This window comes from Neovison vison, chromosome 9, assembly GCF_020171115.1.
Source record: "Neovison vison isolate M4711 chromosome 9, ASM_NN_V1, whole genome shotgun sequence".
NCBI lineage: Eukaryota > Metazoa > Chordata > Mammalia > Carnivora > Mustelidae > Neogale > Neogale vison.
The window spans coordinates 58,341,918-58,368,162 of record NC_058099.1 but is presented as its reverse complement, the minus strand read 5'-3'; the positions used below and the strand labels follow the sequence as shown (position 1 = coordinate 58,368,162).

The window sequence follows — 26,245 nt, the reverse complement described above, 5'->3', positions numbered from 1 at the left end:
ATAAATAAAACATAAATAAAAATTATCTCTATGTAATACCACCACCATTTCAGAATTTCAAAAAAGACTACTAGTTTGCATTCTCCACATAGTTTCAATTTTACAACAATAGTTTTTGGTAGTACTCCTATTAGTAGATTAATTAAAACAAAACAAAATCCTGATGTTACAAATTTTGTTTGAAAAAAAAAGTCTTTCTCTACTTAGCCAAGCAATGATGTTAACTTGTCTTTAATCTTCCTTGTTTTGTATTACAATCAAGCCTTTAAAAAGAGCAATTAGAATGAGTGAGACTTACCAATATATAGCCTTTCTCTACAAAATGATTAATGGCTGGAGGATGAAAAGTGTCAAACCCCTCGGGATTTCCCTGAAAGAAAAAAATAAAGGGAGAAACACATTTTGAATTCACATTTTTTTGATGCTGATGACATAAATCTAAGTCACCTGATGAGGAAAAAAGGAACACAATAAGAGACCCCTTAAAGATTAATGAAACTGACCAGTTAATTCTAAGAAAGAATACCATCAGAAAGGTTTCTTTGATATAAAATATTATGACCCATTACATTTAAAGAATGAATATAATTTTTAAATTTTTCTTTGATATAAAAATTTATGCTATAGGTTGTTAACTTGATTAGACACAATTCCATTTTCTTTTTTTAAATGCATTTTACTTTATTAAAACATATTTTTTTCTATATATGATCTCTAAATCTGTTTTTTTCTTGTGTTGTATAAGAAAATGAACCACTCACAACTTTTCTTTTAATTCAGATATGTTTTCTCATAGATTCAGAAAACACCATCGTTCAAATTATGTTTATTAGCTATAGAACTCTTGTCCCACATTCAAGTGACTGTTGTACTCTAGAACAATTAACAGCTTTCAAATTAATAGTTAATTAATACTAAACATAAAATATTTGAGGCCATAACTATAATAAACAATGTGTATCAAAAACCTTTAATATATCAGGATAGAAAATATGCAAGTCAATAGTTGACTATTGACCCAGATAAGTGAAGGTCAAAGAAAAGTCAGATATAATTCAATGTTTCAGTTAAAGTTACACATTTAGCAACATAAAATTGAACTGGTTAACAAAGGTCAGGTAGTTCCATCAACTGCTTAATGATTACTGGACCATTTGCTCCTGAGGTCCAAAGAAAAACAAGCAAAATTTCTACCATTTACTGACCACAAAGAATTGGACAATTAAGGATCATCATGATTTCTCACATCTAATCCAAATGCTCCCTTCTATACACATACAAGCTTTTTGCATTTCCTTCTTCTTAGAATGTCGCCTTACTACTTATTCAAATATTATTAATTCTTTCTAAACCAAACTCTAAACTAAGCTAATTTATGGAACCATAATTTCTTCTGCATTCAGAAGCTCATTTTAATATTAATACATACTGCATCATATGTTTTCCACATATGTGTCTTCTTTGCTCAACTAAATGTTTAGTTCATAAGAACAGAAATCATGCTCTACTTCTGTGTGTATTCAGAAAGTCAGAATCTAGTAGAATTCTAACTGCTTAGTAGGGAAAACATGTATCTGTTTTGATTATTTACTTAATTGATGAGTCTTGATACACTATCTCTGAAATGATTACTGTCAAAAATTCCATTGAGTGACCAAGAAATGACTTTTGATTTTGAAGGGAAGGAACTGCTAGTCTGTCTTATTTGACAAACAGTTCTTGTTTAGGACTAAAGAAAACCACATCACAACTATTTTATTTCTGACATGCCTTTAATGGATAATGTTAAATTCTTACAAGGTAATGCTATAACCTTTGGCTAAACTTGCAAAATAACATTGAGTAGTAATTATGTGCTAGATGATATATATATATATATATACACACACACACACACACACATATATATATATATATGTGTGTGTGTGTGTGTGTGTGTATATATATACATAGATATAGATATAGATATAATGTTGATCATTTCTTTTCATAATTAAATGCAAACTAAACTACTTTAATTTCTTTTCTTTTCAGATGAGGAACCTGAAACAGAAATATTTTGAGTTATTTCCCCAACATCTGTTAATCAGTAAAAGGTAAAGATGGGATTTAAATGCAGGCAGTCTGACTCAGAGCCTTTCATTCTAACTCCAATAATATACTATCTGTGTTTACAAATCACATATGCTAGATAAAGGGGAGGAAAATTTTAGAAGAAAGGAATGAGAAAGATAGTTTATATATTGTCAAAATGTGAAACTGACATTTTTTAAAAAGCCAGCAACGATCCCTAACCAATTCAACTCTTCACACTCCTAACCCAATGTACCCCAGGCAAACTTAGAATCAATGTTCTCATGTAAATGAGCCAAACGGTTATAAAACTTTTATGTAGATATAGGAATATATTTTGAAGTTTAGAAAAAATGAACTTTCTTAGATATTTCATGAGTACTCAACATTATCAAACATCTTTTATGTTAGAATTTAAATTGTGCAATTTAATTTTAAGTAAGATTTAAAATAGCTTTTAATTTGATTTGTATTTTTACTGCTCTGTTCTTGAACATCTTAAGCATTTTTATGTTACCATTAACAAATACATCATGTGTAAGAACTGAGTATAATTTTGAGCTTTTAGTGGTACAAAGGTCACATTTCCCTAAAGGAGCCCTTTTCCCTAAAGTATGCACATTTCATAGAATAAAGCAATATTTAATAATAGTGGTGCTCAAAATTATGCATGAGGATACTCTTACCCTTTCTTTCTAGAAGCTGATTCATACGTTAATATGTCTTATAAAAAAAAGATTGTTCTGGGATTTATAGTATGCAGTTAACTTTGAGGTAGATATCTTGGACAGAATCCCCCCTGTTTAAAGGTTAAGAAAAATGCGTCTCAAGCATGTTGAATCACTGCCCAATGTTACTCAAGTTATTCTTAGAAGAGTTTGGGTTTTTCCTCTGTTCTTTGAAACTGGGTTTCATGTTGTTCCTTTTTGTTGTGTTTCTTTTGTGCTGTATTGTTATCATTTTCTTTTTTTTTTTAAAAAAGATTTTATTTATTTATTTGACAGAGAGAGATCACAAGTAGGCAGAGAGGCAGGCAGAGAGAGAGGAGGAAGCAGGCTCCCCGCTGAGCAGAGAGCCCGATGCGGGACTCGATCCCAGGACCCTGAGATCATGACCTGAGCCGAAGGCAGCGGCTTAACCCACTGAGCCACCCAGGCGCCCCTTGTTATCATTTTCTAATACTTCATATTTTGCTTTTAGTTTTTACAGCAAAATTGAATAACAGACTCACACACACACACAAGATCAAGTATGTTATTTAAAAATATGCAATTTGTGTTTAAACCATGATTTACACAAGATCTGCCATTATAAATTTAGAAGATCATTAACCATTCCTCATATGAACTAATCATTTAAAAAAGTTCCATGAGCATCAATGTTACAAATTAAATCCTATTCCATGGTCACTAATTTTAAATCTTAGAACTCTAATGCTGACTTTAAAATATGGTGTAGACAGGACTGCCTGAGTGGCTCAGTCAGTTAAGCAGCCAACTCTTGCTTTCAGCTCAGATCAGGATCTCAGGGTTGTGAGATGGAGCCCTGTGTAAGGATCCATGCTCAGTGGGAAGTCTGCTTGGAATACTATTACTTCTCTATCCCTCTGCCTCTCTCTCTCTCAAATAAAAATAAAAATGTTTTTAAAAATGTTATAAACATTGATGTTATAAACATCAATAACAAGAGAACCATAATATGGTGAAAGGTGAAAATTTATAAAGTATGCCTTCTCTATCATGAAATAAATTATAGAAAAGAGGGAATGTCTGAGGGTTATAAAGGTATACAATAATAGGAAAAAAGTGAAAATATTTTAAAAATATGTGTACTTCCTTTGAAAGTTCTTCAGTGTTTAGTAATAATTCTGTGAACATATTAAAGATAATAAAATATATGTGTAATGAAAAGATAAATATAATATAATGCTTCTGTAACAGATTATAAAATATAATCATGAAAGCAATTGGCTACAATTCACAGATAAAATTAAAACTAACTCTATGCCTCACCGAAATTCTTTCTTATAATTATTTCATATTATTCAACCTCTACTTTTTCCTCTAGATCATTTCTTCAGCATAACTATTAGTTCCTGCCTCTGACTCTTCCCCAAGTCTCCTTCAGTCTCCTCCCTCTTTCTCCTTCCCTTTCTGAGTTGGCCTCAGTTAGACATCTTCATATACCCTCTAACCAAAACCCTTATCACCACAGCCTTCCTGGATTCTCACTCTTTCTAACTGAAAACTCTAAACTAACCCAGCAGTTCTTTTCCTCCATTCTAGACCTTCTTTTTCCCAACCCTGACAATTTGAATTCCTTATTAATGAAAGTCCTAAGTAATGACTTCTATATTAATAATAAAAATCCACTTTGTCTGAAATGTTGGGTTGGAAAAGTATTAGTAAATAAATAGCAGTAAAATGACATGCTTCTTTCTGATGATTAACTACAGAGTATTGCCAAAGAATCAGAAAGCCTACATCCTCATTTGTCTGTATTTAAAAGGTAGGAGGAGCAGGGCACCTGGGTGGTTCAGTGGGTTAAGCCTCTGCCTTTGGCTCCGGTCATGGTCTCAGGGTTCTGGGATGGAGCCCCAAGTCAGGGTCTCTGCTCAGTGGGGAGCCTGCTTCCCCCTCTCTCTCTGCCTGCCTCTCTGCCTGCTTGTGATCTCTCTCTCTCTGTCAACTAAATAAATAAAATCTTAAAAAAAAAAAAAGAAAAGAAAAGAAGGTAGGAGGAGGGACACCTGGGTGGCTCAGTTGGCTTAGGATCTGCCTCTGGTTTAGGTCATGATCCCAGGGTCCTGAGATCAAGCTCTACATGGGGCTCCCTGCAGCTTCCCTGCTGTTCTCTCTCTCTCTCTCTCTCTCTGTCAACAAATATGTCAAATCTTTTTGAAAATAAAATAATAAAAAAAAAAATGCTGAAATGATCAATGGTAAAACATTCCATCCCACAACTTAGATAGAAATACATCTCCTCTTACCTTTTATTTGTCTGTTTGTTTGTTTTTAAGATTTTATTTATTTAGTTGACAGACAGAGATCACAAGTAGGCAGAAAGGAAAGCAGAGAGAGAGGCGGAAGCAGGCTCCCTGCTGAGCAGAGAGCCCGATTCGGGGCTCGATCTTAGGACCCTGAGATCATGACCTGAGCCGAAGGCAGGGACTTAAGCCACTGAGCCACCCAGGTGCCTCTGTTGGTTTGTTTTTTAAGATTTATTTATTTATTTGAGAAAGAGAGCAAGCGCAGTTGGGAGGGGGAGGGGAAGAGGGACGGAGAAACTCATACAGACTTCCTGCTGAGCACAGAGCCCAACTCAGGACTCAATCTCAAGACCCACAGATCACTACCCAAGCTGAAACCAAGAGTTGAACTCTTAACAAAAGACTGTGCCATCCAGTTACCCACCCCTTTTTTTTAAAGATTTATTTACTTATTTGCAAGAGAGAGTGATCTCTTCAGATTCTTGATAGCATGCAGGTCTAAAATAAGCTACAGTGTTGATATTCATCACTGGCAGCTGACAACACACCCACTGCCACCCACATTGCATATCTTCCAAATAATATCCAGAAATAGATATTTCAAATCATACTAATTTACTAATTCCCCTGTTAAGAACCAGGGCAGGTTAGATCCAACAGCATGTACACATTAGTGACATCTCTGTTTTCTTTTTCTTTTTCTTTTTTTTTTAAGATTTTATTTATTTATTTCACAGACAGAGATTACACGTAGGCAGAGAGGCAGGCAGAGAGAGAGAGGAGGAAGCAGGCTCCCCACTGAGCAGAGAGCCGTATGCGGGGCTCGATCCCAGGACCTTGGGATCATGACCTGAGCCAAAGGCAGAGGCTTTAACCCACTGAGCCATCCAGGAGCCCTACATCTCTGTTTTCTAAGACAAATCTGCATCCGGTTCCTTGACATGTGAGACTCACAAATGGTAGCTTACTGTCAGCTAGATTGTGACCACAGTGTTACTACCATGCTTAATTCACTGATGTTTCTGACTGATAAGCGTGGCTAACAATTCTAAGGTTCATTTCCTGTTGAACACCAGTGTTATCACCATTTAAGCATCACAGAAGATGATATCCCACCATCAAATGTGAGTTAACCATATAGATACTGAATAGCACCAGAAGATACTTAATGTATGTTTAAGAAATGTAACCAGGATTCCATGAATGGCACAAATATTTTTTTGAAATAGAAATTGATGCATTCACTTTATATTTAGTGGATCTTTTAATTAAGACTAGTTTCCCATGAGAACAGACAATAACATTTGAAAGAGCAGTGATCTTTGTTGTGCTGGAAAGTGTGCCAATTATCTTTGTGTAGGGGCACCTGGGTGGCTCAGTGTGTTAAGTCTCTGCCTTTGGCCTAGGTCATGATCTCAGGGTCCTGGAATTGAACCCTACATCAGGCTCTCTGCTCATCAGGGAGCCTGCCTCCCCCTCTCTCTGCCTGCCTCTTTGCCTACTTGTGATCTCTCTCTCTCTGTCCAATAAATAAATAAAATCTTAAAAAAAAAAGATTTTGTTTAAAAAAATTGTATTTTGTTAAACTGTAACTGTAATATCTACAAAATATTTACACAGAAAAGAACTCTAAAGACAGCTCCAATATTTTAAAAGAAAAAGAAAGCAATCAAATGAGATACTTGTAAGCTTAATATTCTAAATAGCTATAACTTTTCTCCATTCTTCTCTTCTCAGTCATGCCCTGCCAAGAAAATTGGTTTACCTTTACTAATTCTACTACCAAATGTTCTCTTCATACGTTAAGGATTTCCTTAGAGATTCCTGGATTCCTGGCACCTACTGCTACATCTGGAGTTGACAATTCTAATACAGATTTAACTTTCAGTTCTTTTACCTGTGTCATTTAGCATTTGGTTCTGCCTACTACTGTTAGTAGTCCATTACCATCTTAATACTTCTCTCCTGACTTCTATGACATTGTTTTCCCCCCAGTTTTCTTCCTATCACTCTGATTATTCCTCCTTAAAATGTGCTACATCAGATATTTCCTCAAAAATACTTCATCTTTGACACTTTGCCTTTCTTAATCTTACCATCTCTTACAATGACTTCATACAAAGCCATGTTTCAAATATAGCCCATTACTGATAAATCCAAATGTATAGCCATCAAAGATGTGTATCAAAATTACTATCAGACATCTATACACAGATGTGCCAAAGGCATTCCCAATTCAACGTGTGAAAATCTTAATCACTTTTATACCATTCTTCTGCTCCTGCGTTCTCTGTCTCAGTGAACAATACCAATAGGTAACATTTGTTCTATGCCTGACACTAGTAATATCTTATTTAAGCACTCTACAAATGTAAAAGAAAGATATTAATATCACCATTTTGAAATACTGGAGCTGGAATCTGAACAGACTGTCTACACGCTTAACCATTACACCTTGAAAGATATATGCTCATTTGCAGAAGTCAGACCAAAAACAACTGAGATTTTACTTTCATTCATCAGTCTTCTCTCAGTTTTCTGACTATGGGTAAAAAAATAAAATAAAATAAAATAAAATAAAATAAAATAAAATATATTTATTGTACCTATTTCTTCCTCAACATTCCTATCGCTCTGATTTTAGTTTAGATCTTCACTTCTCATCTGAGTAATTTTAATAATTATGGCTTTTCATATCAGTCCTTACACTAACAATAAACTTTAATCTCTGGGCTTGATTCCCAACACTTTGCTCTATTGTTGTTTAATATCAGTCTAGTAATTAGGAAAGAAAGAAAGAGAAAGAAGAAAGAAAGAAAGAAAACTGAAAAAAGATGACCCAAATACCACTGTGATGTCCAATAATCAAAAGACATATGTGTAGATTTGATGGGCACAAACCATTCCCAATTCCATAGGTCAGTTTCCTATGATAAGGGATACAATTTCTAATCATCATAAATAGGATTAATTATATAAAAAAGGAAAATCTATAAAAATTGTGAATAAAAAAAAATCACCTCTCTACTTGTACTTTGGCAATTTAAAGTTCTCATTTGCATCAACATAAAATAAATACAAAGATTGATTTTTCTCTCACGTAAAGTCCAAGATGTTCAAATTGTCCATGTCCCCATGGCTAATTATTTTCATGGTATGGCAAATTAAACCTATAAGATAGAAGCGTCCATATGAGTTTTGACTACCAAAATGTAAAATTTGCAAGTCTCTAGCATCTGTTTATGTTTATACAGAAAAGAAATAGAAAAATCGAGAAGAATTTTCTGGGAATCTAGATTATGCTCATGAATTCAGGAACATATTATTTCAATTTCCATCTAAAATAACTTTTCCTCATATTAAAAAATACATGAACTAAACCCCTTAATTAAAATGTCATTTCTATCTGTGTTCTAAGAAATTCACTAAATTTCTATAGCTCTCAGTTTTCTTATCTGGGGAAAAAATAAAGTGTCGGGTAGGGAGCATTTTATTTTATGAATTTTAAGATATTTCTCTGCTCAGCATTCCATTTGGGTTGATTTCTCAAACTGGGTAAAATTGCTTTGATATCATCATGTGAATTAATGCAGAGAACAGAATCTGAACAATTGACAAAACAATATTATATCTGGAGAACAAAGTATTTATAATCTGAACTTGATAATTTGAATTATTTTAATTTTGAAAGAAAAGAAATCCAGAAGATTTAATGTTATTCTCCTAAATTACCCTTTAGTTAAAATGTATGGATTCAGAATCACAAAATTGTACACATTGTTTTCAAGAATGAATGGCTTTGTTTCCAAGTGAAGATATATTTATAACAGAAAAAGTGAAAGACAGAAACAACCTCCGTGTGTGGTAAAACCCTATTCGGAAAAAATAAGCTCAAAATAGAAAAAGAAGTGAGATGAACAAGCATTTTTGTTTCAAAGGATCAATAACAATGAATGTACTGATGGAAAGTTTGTAACCAGAGAGCTCAAAAGTACTCCTATTTTGATGCAAGTCTGAAGCCATTGAATTAAGAGCACTCACGTTTTTTGTTTGTTTGTTTGTTTGTTTTACATGCTGAATGTAGCTTTGAAAAAATAGCCATCCAGCACTTAACAATTGGTCAAAACATTTAAGGTACATCTAATAGGGAGTCCTAAAAGCACATGTGCTTTCTACCAAAGCACACACTGAGAATTCCAATCAAACAGGCAGCCAAGTCATTACAACTTAATTGCCAACACCCTGAATCTGGGATGCAATCACTGCTGACCCACCCTTGTTTTCCCCAAATAAAAATTACCGATCCTTTCATTTTAGCAGACTGCCTAGGCTGTTGGGAGATCCAGCAGCAGGTTCTTTATCAACCAGAGGTACAAATTGTTTTTTTCTGGCTTATTTATAGGGCTGATACAGTTAACTTCTTTCGGAATCAGTGGCAAAGATGGCTTAAACATTTTCTTCCCTAGGAAAGAAAGATTCTGTCAAAATGAGATTAAAAACAAAATAAGATCATGAAAAAAAAATGAGGGAAATAATTTAACAAAAAGGTATTAAATGCAAAATTAAATTGAGCACTGAAAAACCTTACTGTTAAAGGCATTTAAACAAATTGAAATGTACTCTTCCATCTCGGTTTCACACAAAGTGCAATATACACTATTTTAAAATTAGATAATCTGCTTAAAAGCTATTACTGTAAACTCCACCTTCTTGCTAACCAAATTTACTGTAATGCGGGTGAGATTGTTTTTCTTTCACAATTTCTATCTGTTGTTTTGAAGAGAGTGATAAATATAAAAATGTTTTTCACTTTGTTAAATGCATTTTATGTTTTTTTAAATAAGAATGCAAAATATATAGTATTTCCATAAAAATGCATGCTTTCTTTTATATATATATAAACAAATTTGAAAAACACATTATGCTACTATTGAAAGAAAGTGACTTTTAAAGTAACTGTTGTAAACAATATTTTATTTTTTTCATGCCCACACACCAAAAATTGTGGATTGAGAAATATATGGCTATATCCTGAGACAGTTTGACATTGTGTGAAAGGAGACTATCATTGAGCAGTTAAAATTTTAACTTTGTGCTGGAAATAGAACAGGAATATGAAAATCAATGATTTTGAATTCTAGGAAAGTCAGTCTTCTTCTTTTTTTTAAGTTTTTATTTTAATTCCAGTTAGTTAACATACAATTTTATACTAATTTCAAGTATACAATATAGTGATTCAACAATCCCATACACCACTTAGCACTCATCATAAGTGCCCCCCTTAATCCCCATTAGGTATTTAACCCATCCCACTCCCACCTCCACTCTGGTAACCATTAGTTTGTTTTCTATAATTAAGTGTCTGTTTCTTGGTTTTACTCTCTTTCTCTCTTTCTTCCTTTTTATTTTGTTCCTCAAATTCTACATGTGAGTGAAATCATATAGTATGTGTCTCTCTCTGATTTATTTTGCTTAGCCTTACATTCATTAGCTCCATACACGTTGTTGCAAATGGCAACATCTCATGGCTGAATAATATTCCATATTGGATGGAGACTTGTGCTTCTTCCATTTCTTGGTTATTGTGAATAATGCAGCTATAAACATAACAGGGCATGTGTCCCTTTGAATTGGTGTTTTGTATTCCTTTGTATTCTTTGGGTAAAAACTTAGTAGTGTGATTGCTGAATCATAGGGTAGTCCTATTTTTAACTTTTTGAGGAGACTCCATACTGTTTTCCACAGTTTCCATTCCACCAGCTTCCATTCCCACCAACAGTGCGAGAGGGTTCCCCTTTCCCCACATCTTCATCAACACCTGTCATTTCTTGTATTGTTAAAATCAAAATGTTGATCTTAACCATTCTTAAAGGTGTGAGGTGATAACTAAGCGTAGTTTTGACTTGCATTTGCCTCGTGTAAATGATGATGAACACCCCCTCATGGGTCTGTTGGCCATCCATTCAGGTGTTTTCTTTGGAGAAATGTCTGTTTATGTCTTCTGCCCGGGTTTAATCAGTTTATGTGGTTTGGGGGTGGAGGTATTGAGTTGTATCATTTCTTTATATTTTGGGGGGGATACTAACCCTTAATCAGATATGTCATTAATAAATATATTCTCTCATTCAGTAAGTTTCATTTGATTTTTGTGGTGCAGAAGCTTTTTCTTTTGATGTAGTCCCAGTAGTCCATTTTTTGCTTTTGCTTCCCTTGCCTTGGGAGACATAGCTAGAAAAATGTTGCTATGGCTGATGTCAAAGTTGCTATGCCTGTGTTCTTGTCTAAGACTTTAATGGTTTCCGGTCTGACATTTAGATCTTTAATCCATTATGAATTTATTTTGTGCATGGCATAAGAAATAGTAAGTGGTCCAGTTTTATTTTTTTGCATGTTGCTGTCCAATTTTCTGAACATTTGTTGAAGAGACCATTTTTGCCATTGGATATTCTTTCCTGCTTGGTTGAAGATGAATTGGCCATATAGTTGTGGGTTTATTTCTGGTTTTTCTATTATGTTCTGTTGTACTATGTGCTTAAATTTGTGCAATACCATACTGTTTTAACTATTATAGCTTTGTAGTATAACTTGAAATCCAGAATTGTGTTGCCTCCAGTTTTGCTTTTCTTTTTGCTTTGACTATCCAATGTCTTTTGTGGTTCCATAGAAATTTTAGAATTGTTTGTTCTAACTCTTTGAAAAATGTTATTGGTATTTTGATGCAGATTGCATTTAGTACGTAGATTGCTCTGGATTTAGACATTTTAACAGTATTTGTTCTTCCAATCCCTGACATAGAATATCTTCCTATTTCATTGGTCATCTTCAATTTTTTTCATCAGTGTCTTATAGTTTTCAAAATGCAGGTTTTTCTCCTCTTTAGTTAGGTTTATTCCTAGGCATCTTATTATTGTTGGTGCAATTGTAAATGGGATTGTTTTCTTAATTTTCTTTTTCTACTGTTTCATTATTGGTATAGAGAAATGCAAAGATTTCTGTACATTGATTTTGTGTCCTGCAAATTTACTGAATTTATTCTTCAGTTTTAGCAGCATTTACATGAAGTCTTTTGTGTTCTCTATATGTAGTACCATGTCATTTGCAAACTAGTGAAAGTTTTACTGCTTTTTTACTGATATGGATATCTTTTATTTCTTTTTGTCGTCTGATCGCTGTAGCTATCCAGTATTAGCTATTCAGGCTACTCTATGTTGAATAAAAGTGGTGGGAATGGACATCCTTGTCTTGTTCCTGACTTTAGGAGAATAGTTCTTAGTTTTTCTCCATTGAAGGTGATGTTAGCTGTGGGTTTTTTATCTATGGCCTTTATTATGTTGAGATATGTTCCTCTAACTCTGCTTTGTTAAGGGATTTATCATGAATGGGTATTGTACTTTGTCAAATGCTTTTTCTGCATCTATTGAAATGGCCATAGATTCTTATCTTTTCTCTTATGAAGTGTTGTATCATGTTCATTGCTTTGTGGATATAAAATCACTCTTACAACCCAGGAATAAATCGCACTTAATCATAGTGAATGATTTTTTTAATGTATTGTTGAATTCATTTTGCCAGTATTAAGGATTTTTGCATCTATGTTCATAAGGGATCTTGGCCTGTATTTCTCTTCTTTAGTGGTATCTTTATCCAGTTTTGATATCAGGATAATGTTGGCCTTCATAGAATGAATTAAGTTTCCTTCCTTTTCTACTTTTTGGAATAGTTTGAGAAGGGTAGGTATTAACTCTTCTTTACAGGTTTGGTAGAATTCCTATGGGAAGATATCTGGTCCTGGACTCTTGTTTTGGGAGTTTTCTTAATGACTGATTCAGTTTTTTTACTGGTTAGGATCTGTTCAAATTTCCTATTTCTTCCTGTTTCAGTTTTGGTAGTTCATATATTTCTAGGAATTAATCCATTTCTTCTTAGTTGTCCAATTTGTTGGCATACAATTTTTCACAATATCCTCTTATAACTATTTATATTTCTGTAGTGTTGTTATTTTTTCAATTCTAATTTGTGATTTTATTTATATGAGTTCTTTCCTTTTTTTTCCATTTTTTGATATCTCTGGTGAGAGATTTATCAATTTTGTTGATTTTTTTTTTTTCAAAGCACCAGCTCCTGGTTTCATTAATGTGTTCTGTTTTCTTTTTTTTCTTTTTTTTTTTGTGGTTTCTATATTATTTATTTCTGCTCTAATCTTTATTATTTTCTTCCTTCTGCTGGTTTTAGGTTTTGTTTATTGTTCTTTTTCTGGTTCCTTTAGTTGTAAGGTTAGGTTATGATTTTTTTCTTCTTGAAGGAAGCCTGTACTGCTATACAGTTCCCTCTTAGAACCACTTTTGCTTCATCCAAAAGATTTTGGACCATTATGTTTTCATTTTCATTTGTTTCCATGTACCTTTTTAATTTCTTGTTTTATTTCTTGGTTGACCCATTCATTGCTTAGTAGCATGTTATTTAACTTCTGGATACTTATGGTCTTTCCAGATTTTTTTCTTGTAGTTAACTTCTAGTTTTAGTTGTGGTCAGAAAAGACGCATGTTATGACTTCAATCTTCTTGAATTTGTTGATGTTTGTTTTATTGGCTAGTATGTGATTTATTCTGGAGAATGTTCCATGTGCACTTGAAAAAAGTGGATCCTGCTGTTAAAGGATGGAATGTTCTGAATATGTATGTTGAATCCATCTGTTCTAATATGCCAATCACAATAATTGTTTCCTTGTTAATGCCCTGTTTAGATGATCTGTCCATTGATGTAACTGGGGTGTTAAAGTTCCCTACTATCATTGTATTATTATCAATTAGTTACTTTATGTTTGTTAGTAACTGTTTTATGTATTCGGGTGCTCCTAGTTTGGGTTCATAAACACTTGCAATTGCTATATCTTCTTGTTGGATTGTCCCCTTTATTATTAAATAATGTCCTCCTTTGTCTCTTAATATAGTCTTTGTTTTAAAGTCTATTTTGTCCAATATATGTATTGCTACTTTGGCTTTTTTTGGCATGATAGATGTTTCTCCATCCCCACACTTTCAATTTGTATGTGTCTTTAGGGCTAAAATGAATCTCTTACACACAGCATACAGATGGTTCTTGTTTCCTTATCCATTCTGTTACCCTATGACTTTTGATTGGAGCATTTAGTCCATTTACATTCAAGGTAGTTACTAATAGATATGCATTTATTGCCATTTTATTATTTGTTTTATAGTTGTTTCTGAGGATTTTCTCTATTCTTTATTTTCTTTCATGTTTTGCTACTTTTCTTTGGTGATATATTTGGGTTATTTTTTCTTTTTTTTTTTCATATCTATTACTAGTTTTTTATAAATTTCCCATCCCCTTTTCTCTCTCATCTTCTTCTGGGACTCCTATAATACAAGGTTATTATGTTCAATATTTATTTTATTACGTTTGAGTTCCCTAAGTCTATTCTCATTTTGCATAATTCTTTTATCCTCTCTTTTGTCAGCTTGATTACTGTCCATTTTTCTGTCTTTGAGTTCACTAATTTATTCCTCTGTTTCTTCAAGCCTGCTGTTCCTTCCATCAAGTGTATTTCACATTTCATTTCTTGAGACCTTTATCTCTACAATGTTATTCCTTATTTGTATAATTAAGGATCTCACTCATGTCTTCCATTGTTTTTTCAAGTCCAGTGAGTATCTTTATGATCATTGTCTTAATTTCTCTACCAGGTTTTGTTTAGAACTCTGGTTGTGGACTTGCCCTGTCCTTTCATAGGGATAAATTCCTCTGTCTCTTCATTTTTTCTGTCTCTCTGTGTCTCTTTCTCTGTTAAGAAATTCAGCTATGTATTCCATTCCTGAAAGAAGTGACTTCCTGAAGAGGAGGTCCTGGAGTGCCCCGCAATCCAGTGTTCTCTTTTAACCAGAATCTGGCATTTCAGGAGTGTATCCTACGTGTGTTGCTTACTGCCTGCTGTCATGTCAGTCACTTTTCCTTGCAGTCTTTCGCCCTGACTCTGCCTACTGTGGTCTATGCTTGCTCTTTGTGGGCACTTAGCAGGACCCAGGCAGGCCAGCTCTGAGGAGGCATGCCCACAAAGTAACTTGGGAGTGGTGTGATGGTGTTAGCAGAGTTTGCACTCAGCCAGCAGTCTTATGCTAGATCCTATGAAGTGCTACAGTGGCTGGGGGCTGGGGCAGCTGAGGGCTCAAGGCTTGGCATGGCTGGGCCCAGTATGCTATGGTTGCTGGGGGTGCATGGCTGGGTGCACCATGACAATTGGACACCCAACTGCTAGGTGCCATATGAGGTGGTGGCTGTGCACAGCACAGTGGCTGGGCATGATGTGTGCACTAAGAAAATTAGCCCTGAGCCCAGGTCCAAGACTATTATGCTTGAACTGGGGAGTCCTCAGGAGAACTTGTGGACATGATATACTACTACCAGGTTAAGTAGCAGTGTCTGTGTAGTGATGACTCTCATGAGTGGCTCTGTTTATGCTGAGAGGTGAAAGGAGGAAAATGGCACCCGCCAACTCCTTTGTTTTCAAAGTCCCCCAACATGCTTCAAAATCAGTCTGAACAGACCTGTCCCCTAATTGCCCACAGTGTTGTTTTTTTTACATGCCTCTGCACAGGTTGTTATCTCTTTAAGAACTGTGACCCACCTATCACTTGCCCTCAGGACTTGCCCAGTGCTGAGTCAACAGACTTTTAAAGCTCCAGGCTGTAAGTCCCACTAGTTTTAAAAACTCAGGGAATTCATGCTCTCTGGTTTTTAAAGCCAAGTGTTTTGAGAATTAGTCCTCCCTAACTGAAATTCCTGGATCCATGGCCTCTTTCTCTGCCCTCTCCTTGGACATAACTCCCTCCCTCCTGTGAGCAGCCTCTCTCTGCCTTTCTGACCTTCCTAAACTTTCAGATGCACCTTCTTCTCTATATGCAGTTGTAGAGTTTGTTCTGCCAGTCTTCAGACTGCTCTCTGGTTTATTGGCTTGGATGTAGATGAAATCTAGTTATAAACATGGGATGCAAAGAACTCAGAGTCCTCCTACTCTGCCATCTTTCCATGATCCCTAGGAAAGTCAGGCTTATAAGAAACAGATTTCTAGGGGTGCAGAGCTGGCTCAGTCTGCAAAGCATGTGACTCCTGATCTTAGGGTCATGAGTTCAAACCCCACAATAGGCACAAAGCTTACTTAAGAAAAATAAATCGTGTAACCCATTCATTTGCAGTCATTTTTTAGGAGGGGAAAGAATGATTAAAAAATATATTTCTAGGGGCACCTGGGTGGCTCAGTGGGTTAAGCCTCTGCCTATTGTTTGGGTCATGACCTCAGGGTCCTGATATCAAGCCCCACATCAGGGTCTCTGTTCAGTGAGGAGTCTGCTCCCCCCCCCTGCTTGCCTATGTGTGATCTCTCTCTCTCTCTCTCTCTGTGTCAAATAAATAAATAAATAAATAATACTTTATATATATGTGTGTATATATATACACAATTATATTTCTAGATCTTATCTATAAAAATAATTTTCTAATAGGTCCATACCCCGCTTGTTTAGGAACTTAAAATAAAACAGGCCTGTGAAAAAAAACATTATATTTTGGAACAATTATTTCAACCACATTACTTAATGCTGTCTAAAACTGAGGGCTGGAGTAGGAACAAAATCATTCCCAATTTTCTTGTTACATTCACAGGATTCTCTAAATCCTGTAAATCCTTTACAGGATTCTCTAAAAGATTTAATATGAAGAAGGAGCATAGCTTTAAACAAATCTTAGCAATCCGGGTATCACTGATACAAACTTATGACTATTTGATTTAATTTTGTAGAACATTATACTTTCTTTGCATGATCGAATGCATGAAATGATTAAGCTTTTAAAAAAATAGATATCATCTAAGGAAAAGTGTTTCCTAAAGCTGATGTAACTTAAATAAAATATAAAGTTTAGATCCAGACTGTAACCCATTAGCAGTTTCCTTCCCTGTGAATCCTAAATAGAATGTATGATCTCATCCACTCGTGGCAAAATAACATCCCTCTTCGAAGCACAGCTTCAGTGACAGCATTTCTGGAATGTCATCCTAGCTCAAGGAAAGCAGCATCCGCAGTACTACACAATCATCCTCAGAAGTATTGCTATCTAGAAGCAGAACGACAATGAATAATGGTAAGAAATAGGGCACTGCCCCTGTGAAAGCACAGCAGCCGAGGTAGCAAAATACTTAAACTTCCAACTGCTTTTTCCCAGAGATTTAACCACCAGCAAATAAGGCCCTGTAGACATATAAAAGATAAGAGCAAATTTAACCCTCTTTTTACCCGGTCAGCTGCCACTGGGTTCATTTCTCTGTGCATACTTTAAAGTTTACTCCATTTCTGCCCTACTATTATGTATTCTGAGGAGTCAGCGTAAAGAGGATGGAGAGAGGAAAGACTCAGAGATTAATCCTGGAAATAGATTAATCTATTAAATGTAATATATTAAAACACCACAGAGTGCCAGTTTAGTTAAAAGTAGCCCAGTAGAGCTATAGAGGAAGAGTCTGTTCATCTAGACCATTTCCTGCGAATCCAGAATGCTGCTGTTCTTGCTTTGGGGTAGAATTCCGCCCTCAGCACTTTCCCTGCTGCCGTATGTTGGCATCCTTATTAAGATGCAATTACCCTTAGGAAATATGACAGGAGGGTTTCCTGGCAGAACTATTAATACATTAGTATTGATGAAGAAATTGACAGAGTTGGTGCTGTTTGTGGAAGGTGAAATACAGAGAATTTTGATCAAGTGAGGTACAACACCACGGTGGAAGAATTTGAGAACAGAAAGATTGAGGGCTTCCTGAAGGCACCAGTCCCAAAGGATTAAAATAAATCTAAATGACAGTTACTGCCCAGCACTTTTAAAATCATGACAGCATTTTATTGCAGACAGAAAGCATAAAAGTGCCAAGAGTTCACTGTTTACCTAATATGAATGCATTCCTGAAAAAAACTTTTTCTTTTTTTTTTTTTAATTTCCCATACATATAAGCAGGTAAAAAGCTTAAGATTTCAGAAAGAATCAACACTGAATCTGAACTGAGAATACCTGAATTTGAATCTCAGTTTGGGTACATAACAAATGTCGACATTTAGGGGCTATGCTTGGGTTTCAGTTAGTTTCTATTCTATCCAAAATAGGGCAGGAGGAGCAGATCATCTGTAAGAGATCACAAACTTCTAAACACACAAGGCTATACAGAATAAAATATTTTCTGGTTGTGGTTCAGAGAATAAGAATTTTGCTACTGCCTTTATGTTAGGGTTGTATATCAGATTAGTTCTGCATAATAACCTACAATTTTTATGTAAAACTAGTGTATACTATTCACACAACCAAAATGATTCAAACCACTAAAGATTCAAAGGAAGCACTTTCTGTTGCTTTACTTAGAGATCAGGATTATGTCTCGGAAAGAAGGCAATTCTGATAATCTACATAGAATCTTCTCTTCCAAAGTGCTCATTTATTCATGGAGAAAATTGTTGAAAACAGGTTGGCAATCACCAACCAGGACAGGGATTTTAACTCCCCTTAATGAAGTTCTATGGGATGCAAGTTTAACCTTGGGGTTCCTATGAGCCTTCTAAAAATATCTGTGAAATTTAAATGAAGTACATGTGTACATTTTGTTTCTGAAATATTTCATAACTTTGACCTGTGATAAAGTGGCTTATGATGCAAAAAAATGTTAGGGAATGGTTCTCACTTGAAGATCAACATGACATGAAGAGACAAAATGTAATGCTTCTGAGGAAATAGTCTAAGTAAGTAATGTAGGATCTGCCCACCCACATCTACAAGATTCCAACAATTGATTATCTTTTATAAGATAAATATCCAAATATATGAGTTTGCATAATGAATTGCAGTTCCAAAACAAATATTTGGATTATCAACTGTGACAATTGTGATTTAAATTAACTCTCCAATTTTGATTACTGGTGATTTCTTACGCTTTGTAATACAGGGACAGAAATCTAGAATTTGCAACAAATATTTAACCCCCCATCTTCTCTGGTCAGTCTCAGAAAAGTCATGGTAGGTAGAGAACCACCAATGTTGTTCCACATCCTGCCATCTACTGTTGAAGATATTTAATAATGAATCACAATTGTGCCACTATAGATGAGATATTCTCCCTATAATTTTGCTTTTGCGTATATTTTAACAGGAATAAGAGAACAGTGTGTGAACATTTTTCCTTAAAATAATTATTTGTGATTGAATAATAGAAGACATGATAGATTATTCTCAAACATTAGAAGATATAAATTTTCCTACTAACCTTTCCTTCATAATTAAAAAGAAAAGGAAAAGTATGAAGTGTGATCTAATTAATTCTGTTGACTTTCTATCCCAGGGGAAAATGTTTTGAAATATAAGAATGGAATTAGAATTTGATTGATACTTTTGATCTTTTCACATAAAAAGAGACTAAAGAGCAACATTAAAATCACCATGTTATGAATAAATAAACAATATATTCACAAATGCAGATTGGGAATCTTGCTATTGGAGTAATTAAATGGTTTGTTCTCATTTTGCATTTCTCAGTGTTCACAAACATCATATGGCCATCACCTTGTTAAGTCATTAATAATATACTTAATATATAGATTAGGAAATTGAAGCTCAGGAAGAGTGGCAAATTTTTCATATTTGCAGAGGTAGTAGGTAATAGAGCTGGAATTGGAATCCAAATAATTACTGTGAATCAGAGACAAGTGTAAACCTTTCCAAAGTTGTAAGACAGATTTTGTGCCTTCATAGGAAGAGACACAATCTAAAGTAATCACGGGCTTATCGCCCACTACACTGATTATTTGGGGCCATTCAGAATTCTACCTTTTGTTACCAGTCTATGAGTCATTTTATTAATAATTATGCTCCTCAAATTCTCCTGCATATCACAGTGAGAAGACCTCTCTCTTTCCTTCTCTCTCTCCCTCCTTTCATTCCAGATGGTGAATATAGTCAATACACGAAGGTCTGATTACATAGTTTGGGGGAAAATATGTATTCAAGATTTAGAGATCAAAATGAGATCTCTGAGCTAATTGGCTCATCTTTTTTCTTCTATTTGCATTATTAGGAGACAGTTCAGAAAATACTCATAATTTTCCATTAGCCCAAAGTAGCACTGCTTTATTTCCCCAACTACAAATTTGTTAAGAATTTTTTAATAAAAAGGTGTAATTTGGGAAAACATTTTAATAACTGACAAAACATTTTAAATGGTGTAAATGATGCATAAGTATTAGAAGAATATAATTTAAAGTGAATTTCCATAAATTGAGAGTCTTGGGGCAAATGAGCTGACATCTAAAAGAAGTGACTTCAGTATAATCAGTCTGTCACTATTCTCAATGAAAAAACTAGTCTTGCTTATAGATGATGAGCTATATTGTAAGACTGAAAAATACACACAGAGAACTATCTATGTTAATAATTACGTATTCTTTAAATTCACTCTCTGATATAGCAGTTATGTGTGTCTTTTTTTCATCTATCATTTTCAAAACAATTTCTAGGCAATTTGTAGTGAATGCAAAATAGAATGAATAAAGTAGATATAGCTAATGTACTCTTAAGCTCCATAAAATTACATTGTATTATAATAATTACTATTTAAATATATCATTCATTTAATATCATGTCATAATATATACACAACTACTTCAGATAACATGCCTCAGAGTAAGGCAAACATTTGCTTTAAAGGTATGACCACTAGTCTGTGCTGTTGTACAAGAAATATCCATTTCATCAACGTTACAAAAAACGACCTAGTTCCATTTATTCTGTGTTAAGAACCACAACTATATGGTATGTATCTCAGGTTTCTATTGGCAATTTTCTGTAACGTGTTATATTACAAGTCAATATTGGGGAAAGGGTTAAGTTTAAACAGTTTAAATCTATCAATGGTCTCTTTTTTTGCTAAACTCAACACAATAGTATTTTAGTAGTAATATTGATAATTTACAAAATATGAAGTATATTAAGCTACAAATGATACTTTATTTATGTTGACATGTTATACAAAAATATTCTCGCAGCTGGCTTTACCAAATGACCAAATTATTTGCCTGTGTACATTATAAGTCATCATAAATAGCTTTTCTGGATGGCTTCATTAGTGATTTTAGATAAATATACTAAAAGCACATACATTACTGATAATTTTTTGTGTCATATTCTGTTTTATGCAATTGTTTTCCCAGTTTTAGGTTAACAATTAAAACATAACTGTATCTTTGGATTTTATACCTTTCATCTTCAAGTTTCTTAAACTTCACTAGAAACTTGAAGAACTGTTAAATTGCAGCTTCAACATTCAAAATTGTTTCAGGATTTGGAAAAATGGACATTTTAAACAAAAAAACAATATCATAAACTCTTTTCACCTTTACAAAATGCTGTTTCAAAATGCCCTAAATTGATTTTTCTAAGTACAGACTAAAGATCAGAATGAGAAACGTGAAAGTATATCAGGAGTTGTCTCAGGATGCTTCCATGTTTCTCAGAAAACAAGGTATATCTAAATATAAAGATTATTGCAAATGAGCAATGGTTTATTTCAGAGAAAAATGCATCCAGTCAAATAGACACTTTTTATCTGAAAAAAATACAATGGATGATTCTGTTCAGAGAACAATTAATATTCCCCACTCAATTAATGAAGATGAACAAGTATAAGCTGTTCTTCTGGATAATATTTCCATCGTGAAAGCAAGATAATTTAACCAAACGCCCACCCTGTTTAAAAATGGAAATTCCACAAAAACTGTGCTGGTCTCAAAACACCACTACACCTGTCAAAGAAAAAATCTGTTTTCCACACTCAGTGAAAAACAACTACAGGCATCCAGAAGAGAGTATTTTATAGGTAATAAGCAGATCAAATATATATGAAATTTGGTTATTCTATTTTAAATGCCACAAGTATTTTGTTTTACTACATGAATGTTTTGTTACTCAAACATCTTCTACTATGTTGAATAACGAAGAGTTTTTAATAGAATAGCAGCTCACCTATAGTATGAAAATTGCCACCGATAACATACGTCAGTTAAATATATTATTTTGTGAGCATGAGATTACAATGTCTGGAGATAGTAAGTAGGAAAGAGTGACACCCGTGTATGAATCCTTGCACCAAACCTTATGATAAGTATGTGGCCCTATGTGTGTATCTCTCTGTATCTCAGTTTCCTCATCTATAAAATGAGGATAATAATAGTAATTACCTTATAAGGTTCTTTTTTTTTTTTTTTTTTAAATTTCTTGTCAGAGAGAGCACAAGCAAGGGGGGCAGCAGAGGGAGAGGGAGAAGCAGGCTCCCTGCTATACAAGGAGCCTGATGAGGCACTCGATCCCAGAACCTGAGCCAATCGTGACCTCAGCCAATCGTGACCTCAGCCGAAGGCAGACCTAAACCAACTGTGCCAACCAGGCATCCCCCGTACAAGTTTCTTACAAAATCATATAAATGATTATGTGCGCAAAGACTTTAGCATACCTGGCATTTACTACATATGCAGTGATTGTTGAATATCTACTATTATTAATTTTATTTCATTAATTTGAAGAAGTAAAACTCTTCAGAATAGATGAGTTTTCCATAAAATGTAGCCAAAAACATATCCTCCTTATATTTTCAAATTAGCATCTCTGGACTTTCCATTCAATACTGCCTACATTGAAAAAAAAAAAAAAATCCACTATTGTGACTTCCACATTTACACACCCCTGCCAAAATCTTGTTTGACTCCATAAGTATGAAAACATTGAAATTTCATTTTTGATATGGCACACCAGTGTAAGTAAAAAAGAATAAAACTGGAAAACCGGGTTTACTTCTTACACTGTCAATTTGTGTATTTGGACCTCAGTTCTTGTTCAGTTGGCTGACCATAGGCAATTCATTTGGCTTCACTCAGACACGTTTGTTTCATTTACCAAATACTACTATCAATTTCTCAAAATTGTTACAAGATGGTTAAATGGACTGAGACAAGTAAAAAGTCTAGCACAGAAATATGAGCTCGTCCCCAGTACCTACTTTAACCCATTTATTTTTGGGTCCTCCCAGCAGGATGGCCAATTAATCCTCATCTTTGCTGGCTCCCATTACCACAAAGTGAGCTTCCTAGTTTCCTAACACAAGCATTAACTGCTTCTAGGTTGTATGTTAGATCTACTCTAGAATCTATTTCTTGCTGCAAGTAGAAAAGATATTAAAAGCTTCCTAAGTGAGACAGATATTTGCTACATTTTCATTACCATGTTCTCTAACAGCTAGTGTCTACTACTTTCTTGACCTTCTGCGTTGTTATACTGCTTTCCTTAACCTCAGCCCCCATCTCCTTTGTGCTCCTTGTTCTGATTTGCTGCCGCTGGGTCCTAAATTATTACAATCTGTTTCACCTTCTGGTCAACATGTCCTCAAGATTGTCTACTCTTCAGAACCCCGGGTCTGCTTATAGATTCCATATTTTGTTTACACCCATGGTATGATGGTGGCCTTTGGCTTTTGCAAAAACTCTGGTTTCTGGCTTCTTCTATCATCTTCGGCCTGTGCTTCTGTCTGACCCCTGCCAGTTAAACTTATTCTAGCTGTCCTCTTATCTTTATATCCACTGTTATATTTTGGCTTCCAGTTTCATTTCATATCCTGAATTCCAACTTCACCAATGATTGGTTTTATTTTTTCATGCTCCTAATTTCATCAAGACTCACGACGACTCTGGAAACTGGTGGGGGCAGGGGAATCTATAGAAAGGTAGAATCTAGGACCATTAGCTTTCATAAAGACAAGTAAAGGAGTTCCCCATAACTTCATATTTTCATATTTAACCATTTTGCTTCAATAGCCTCTTGGTACCCAGGGAACAAATGAGTTCCTAACCCTTCCCCCAACCATCCTATTTCAGGAGTTTCACTAAAATGCCAATGACTAATATTAACTTAAATAGTAAGCCTCCAAAATATATCTAATTTTTAAAAGCCAAGTCAGTAAGTGGAAAAAGCAAAAAGGTGGTTGTAGGATGCTTCCCTAGGACAAGTATGCCTTGAATTATACTAGGATTGGATGCCATTTGAGTCATGAGAAAGGAGTTCTAACACTAGCTTAGTTAGAGGCAGTGATGTCATATGGGAGTTGTCATAGCTTCTGGTACACCAGCACCATGTGGCCTCTGTAGAAGACAGACAGGCACAGGGTATTAGAGCTGTAAGGGAACTTTGCAAACCATCGATGGGAGCCTCCTCATTTTTCCAGGATGTTTAACATGCACCATTTCCTTCCTGCCTCTTGTGGGTCCATACTTAGAAACTTTGGCCCTGCATGTTCAGTGCTTTCAGAAATAGTAGCTGCCTTAGAACATACTGAACTGGATTAAAAGAAGCAGCAGCTTCCCTGGCAAAAAAAAAAAAAAAAAAAAAAGAGTCCTATATGTGTGTGTAGAACACACTTTGCCATCTGCTTCTTTTTCCACTTTAAGCCAGGTTCCCTTTTTTATATCCAATGATGCAATCCTGCTGAAGCTTTTGGGTCAGTGTTAATAGAATTATAAGAGAAATTTTTTGAAGCGAAAGTCAAGTTACTATATACTTTATAAGTGACACTCAAGAGTTTTCAAACAGTAATTTTCTGCAGAGATAGATGTGGATCCCCAAACACCCTTAATTGGGGAGAATAGTATATATCAAGTAGGGTAGGTTTTCTTGACAATATTTTTTTATAAAGTGTTTACAACAGTCGTGCTTGTAAGTACCCTGCTGCCAGGTTCCTCATAGAAAAGTACAAAGGCTTGTAGGCCAAATCTCCAGTATTTATCTACACTAGCGTCAACTTACATCTGACAAGGACTTCGTAAACCAGTTAATCAAGGGTGATCTTGTGGTAGAATGATCTATCTCAGAATCCAGTACATTCATTTGGCACTTATCACAATCTGATTATAGCACTTAATATAAATTATTTTATGAATTTATTTACTTTTTCATCAAGATGTATGTTCTATGAAGACTTTGATCTTATCTGTGGAGTCCATTTGTTTATGCCAGGTATCTGGAATAATAGGTTTCAAATAAATATCTGCTGAATTAAAAGACTAATGAGAATTGAGAAGATTATAGTTTGAGGCCTGAACTGGGACCCCAAGGATGAGGGTGAAAGAAGAAAAAGAAGCAAAAAGGCAGGCTATGCTGCAGGAGTGGTAGTGGGGATATTCTTGAACATTTGTAGGTCGTTGCAATGACATTAAAGAAACTATGACTAGGGGCGCCTGGTTGGCTCAGTGGGTTAAAGCCTCTGTCTTCCGCTCAGGTCATGATCCCAGGGTCCTGGGATCGAGCCCCGCATTGGGCTCTCTGCTCAGCAGGGAGCCTGCTTCCTCCTCTCCCTCTGCCTGCCTCTCTGCCTACTTGTGATCTGTCAAATAAATAAAATCTTTAAAAAAAAAAAAGAAACTATGGCTAAATCCAGTATAAAAACTAACTTGGCTTGGTACGATAAACCTGGTGAAACCTTGTAGAAATCTTCTGAATAAGTCAAATTATGGTTTCAATAAATAGTTATTTCATAAACCAACAATAAAAAAAAACTCCATGAAACCCTCGCAAATATGCATCCTTGCCTTATTTTTATTTTATTGTGTCTCTCAGTTTAACCCTAAATTTCCTATCCAATATTTTGGTACCTGTGGTTCTGCATACATACTAGCCTCTGAAAAATGTTCTATCTAACCATTTATTAGAAAATTATATGAAGTCAAGTAGAATCACTTTGCTATTTCAAGTTTATGAAAAGGGTAAGCATATGTAATGCTTAGTTTTTGTAAATATGAAAACTAAGTCACTAGAAGTCATATATCGCCCCATGCTATGCTAAATGTGCCTCAAGCATAAAAGAAGTTGTTAGTCTCACAGCAGGTTTGACACCCACATCAAAAAGCAAAAAAATGCAGAAGCCACTGAATAGTTTGTACCTGGTATATTATTCTCTACAAGCATAGAATGAAGTCATTTTTACTTGTAAGTGAAGAGAAGATCTTTAATTTTGAAGAGAAGAGTTCTGTTTTAGGAAAACATGGCTTAGTTATAATTTGGTAATTATTGTTTCGTACTATTCCCCTCAGCCAGTCCTCATTC

At 34.8% G+C, this 26,245-nt stretch overlaps 1 protein-coding gene across 35 annotated transcripts in view; it reads right to left on the bottom strand.

The window, feature by feature from the left end:
- Positions 1-26,245, bottom strand: part of PTPRD (protein tyrosine phosphatase receptor type D) — a 2,250,073-nt gene that overhangs the window by 1,661,906 nt on the left and 561,922 nt on the right. For all 35 annotated transcript variants that reach the window (XM_044265686.1, XM_044265656.1, XM_044265663.1 and 32 more), the window contains exon 3: positions 299-370. The gene's annotated coding sequence lies outside the window, so the exon portion shown is untranslated. The remainder of the gene's footprint in view (positions 1-298; positions 371-26,245) is intronic.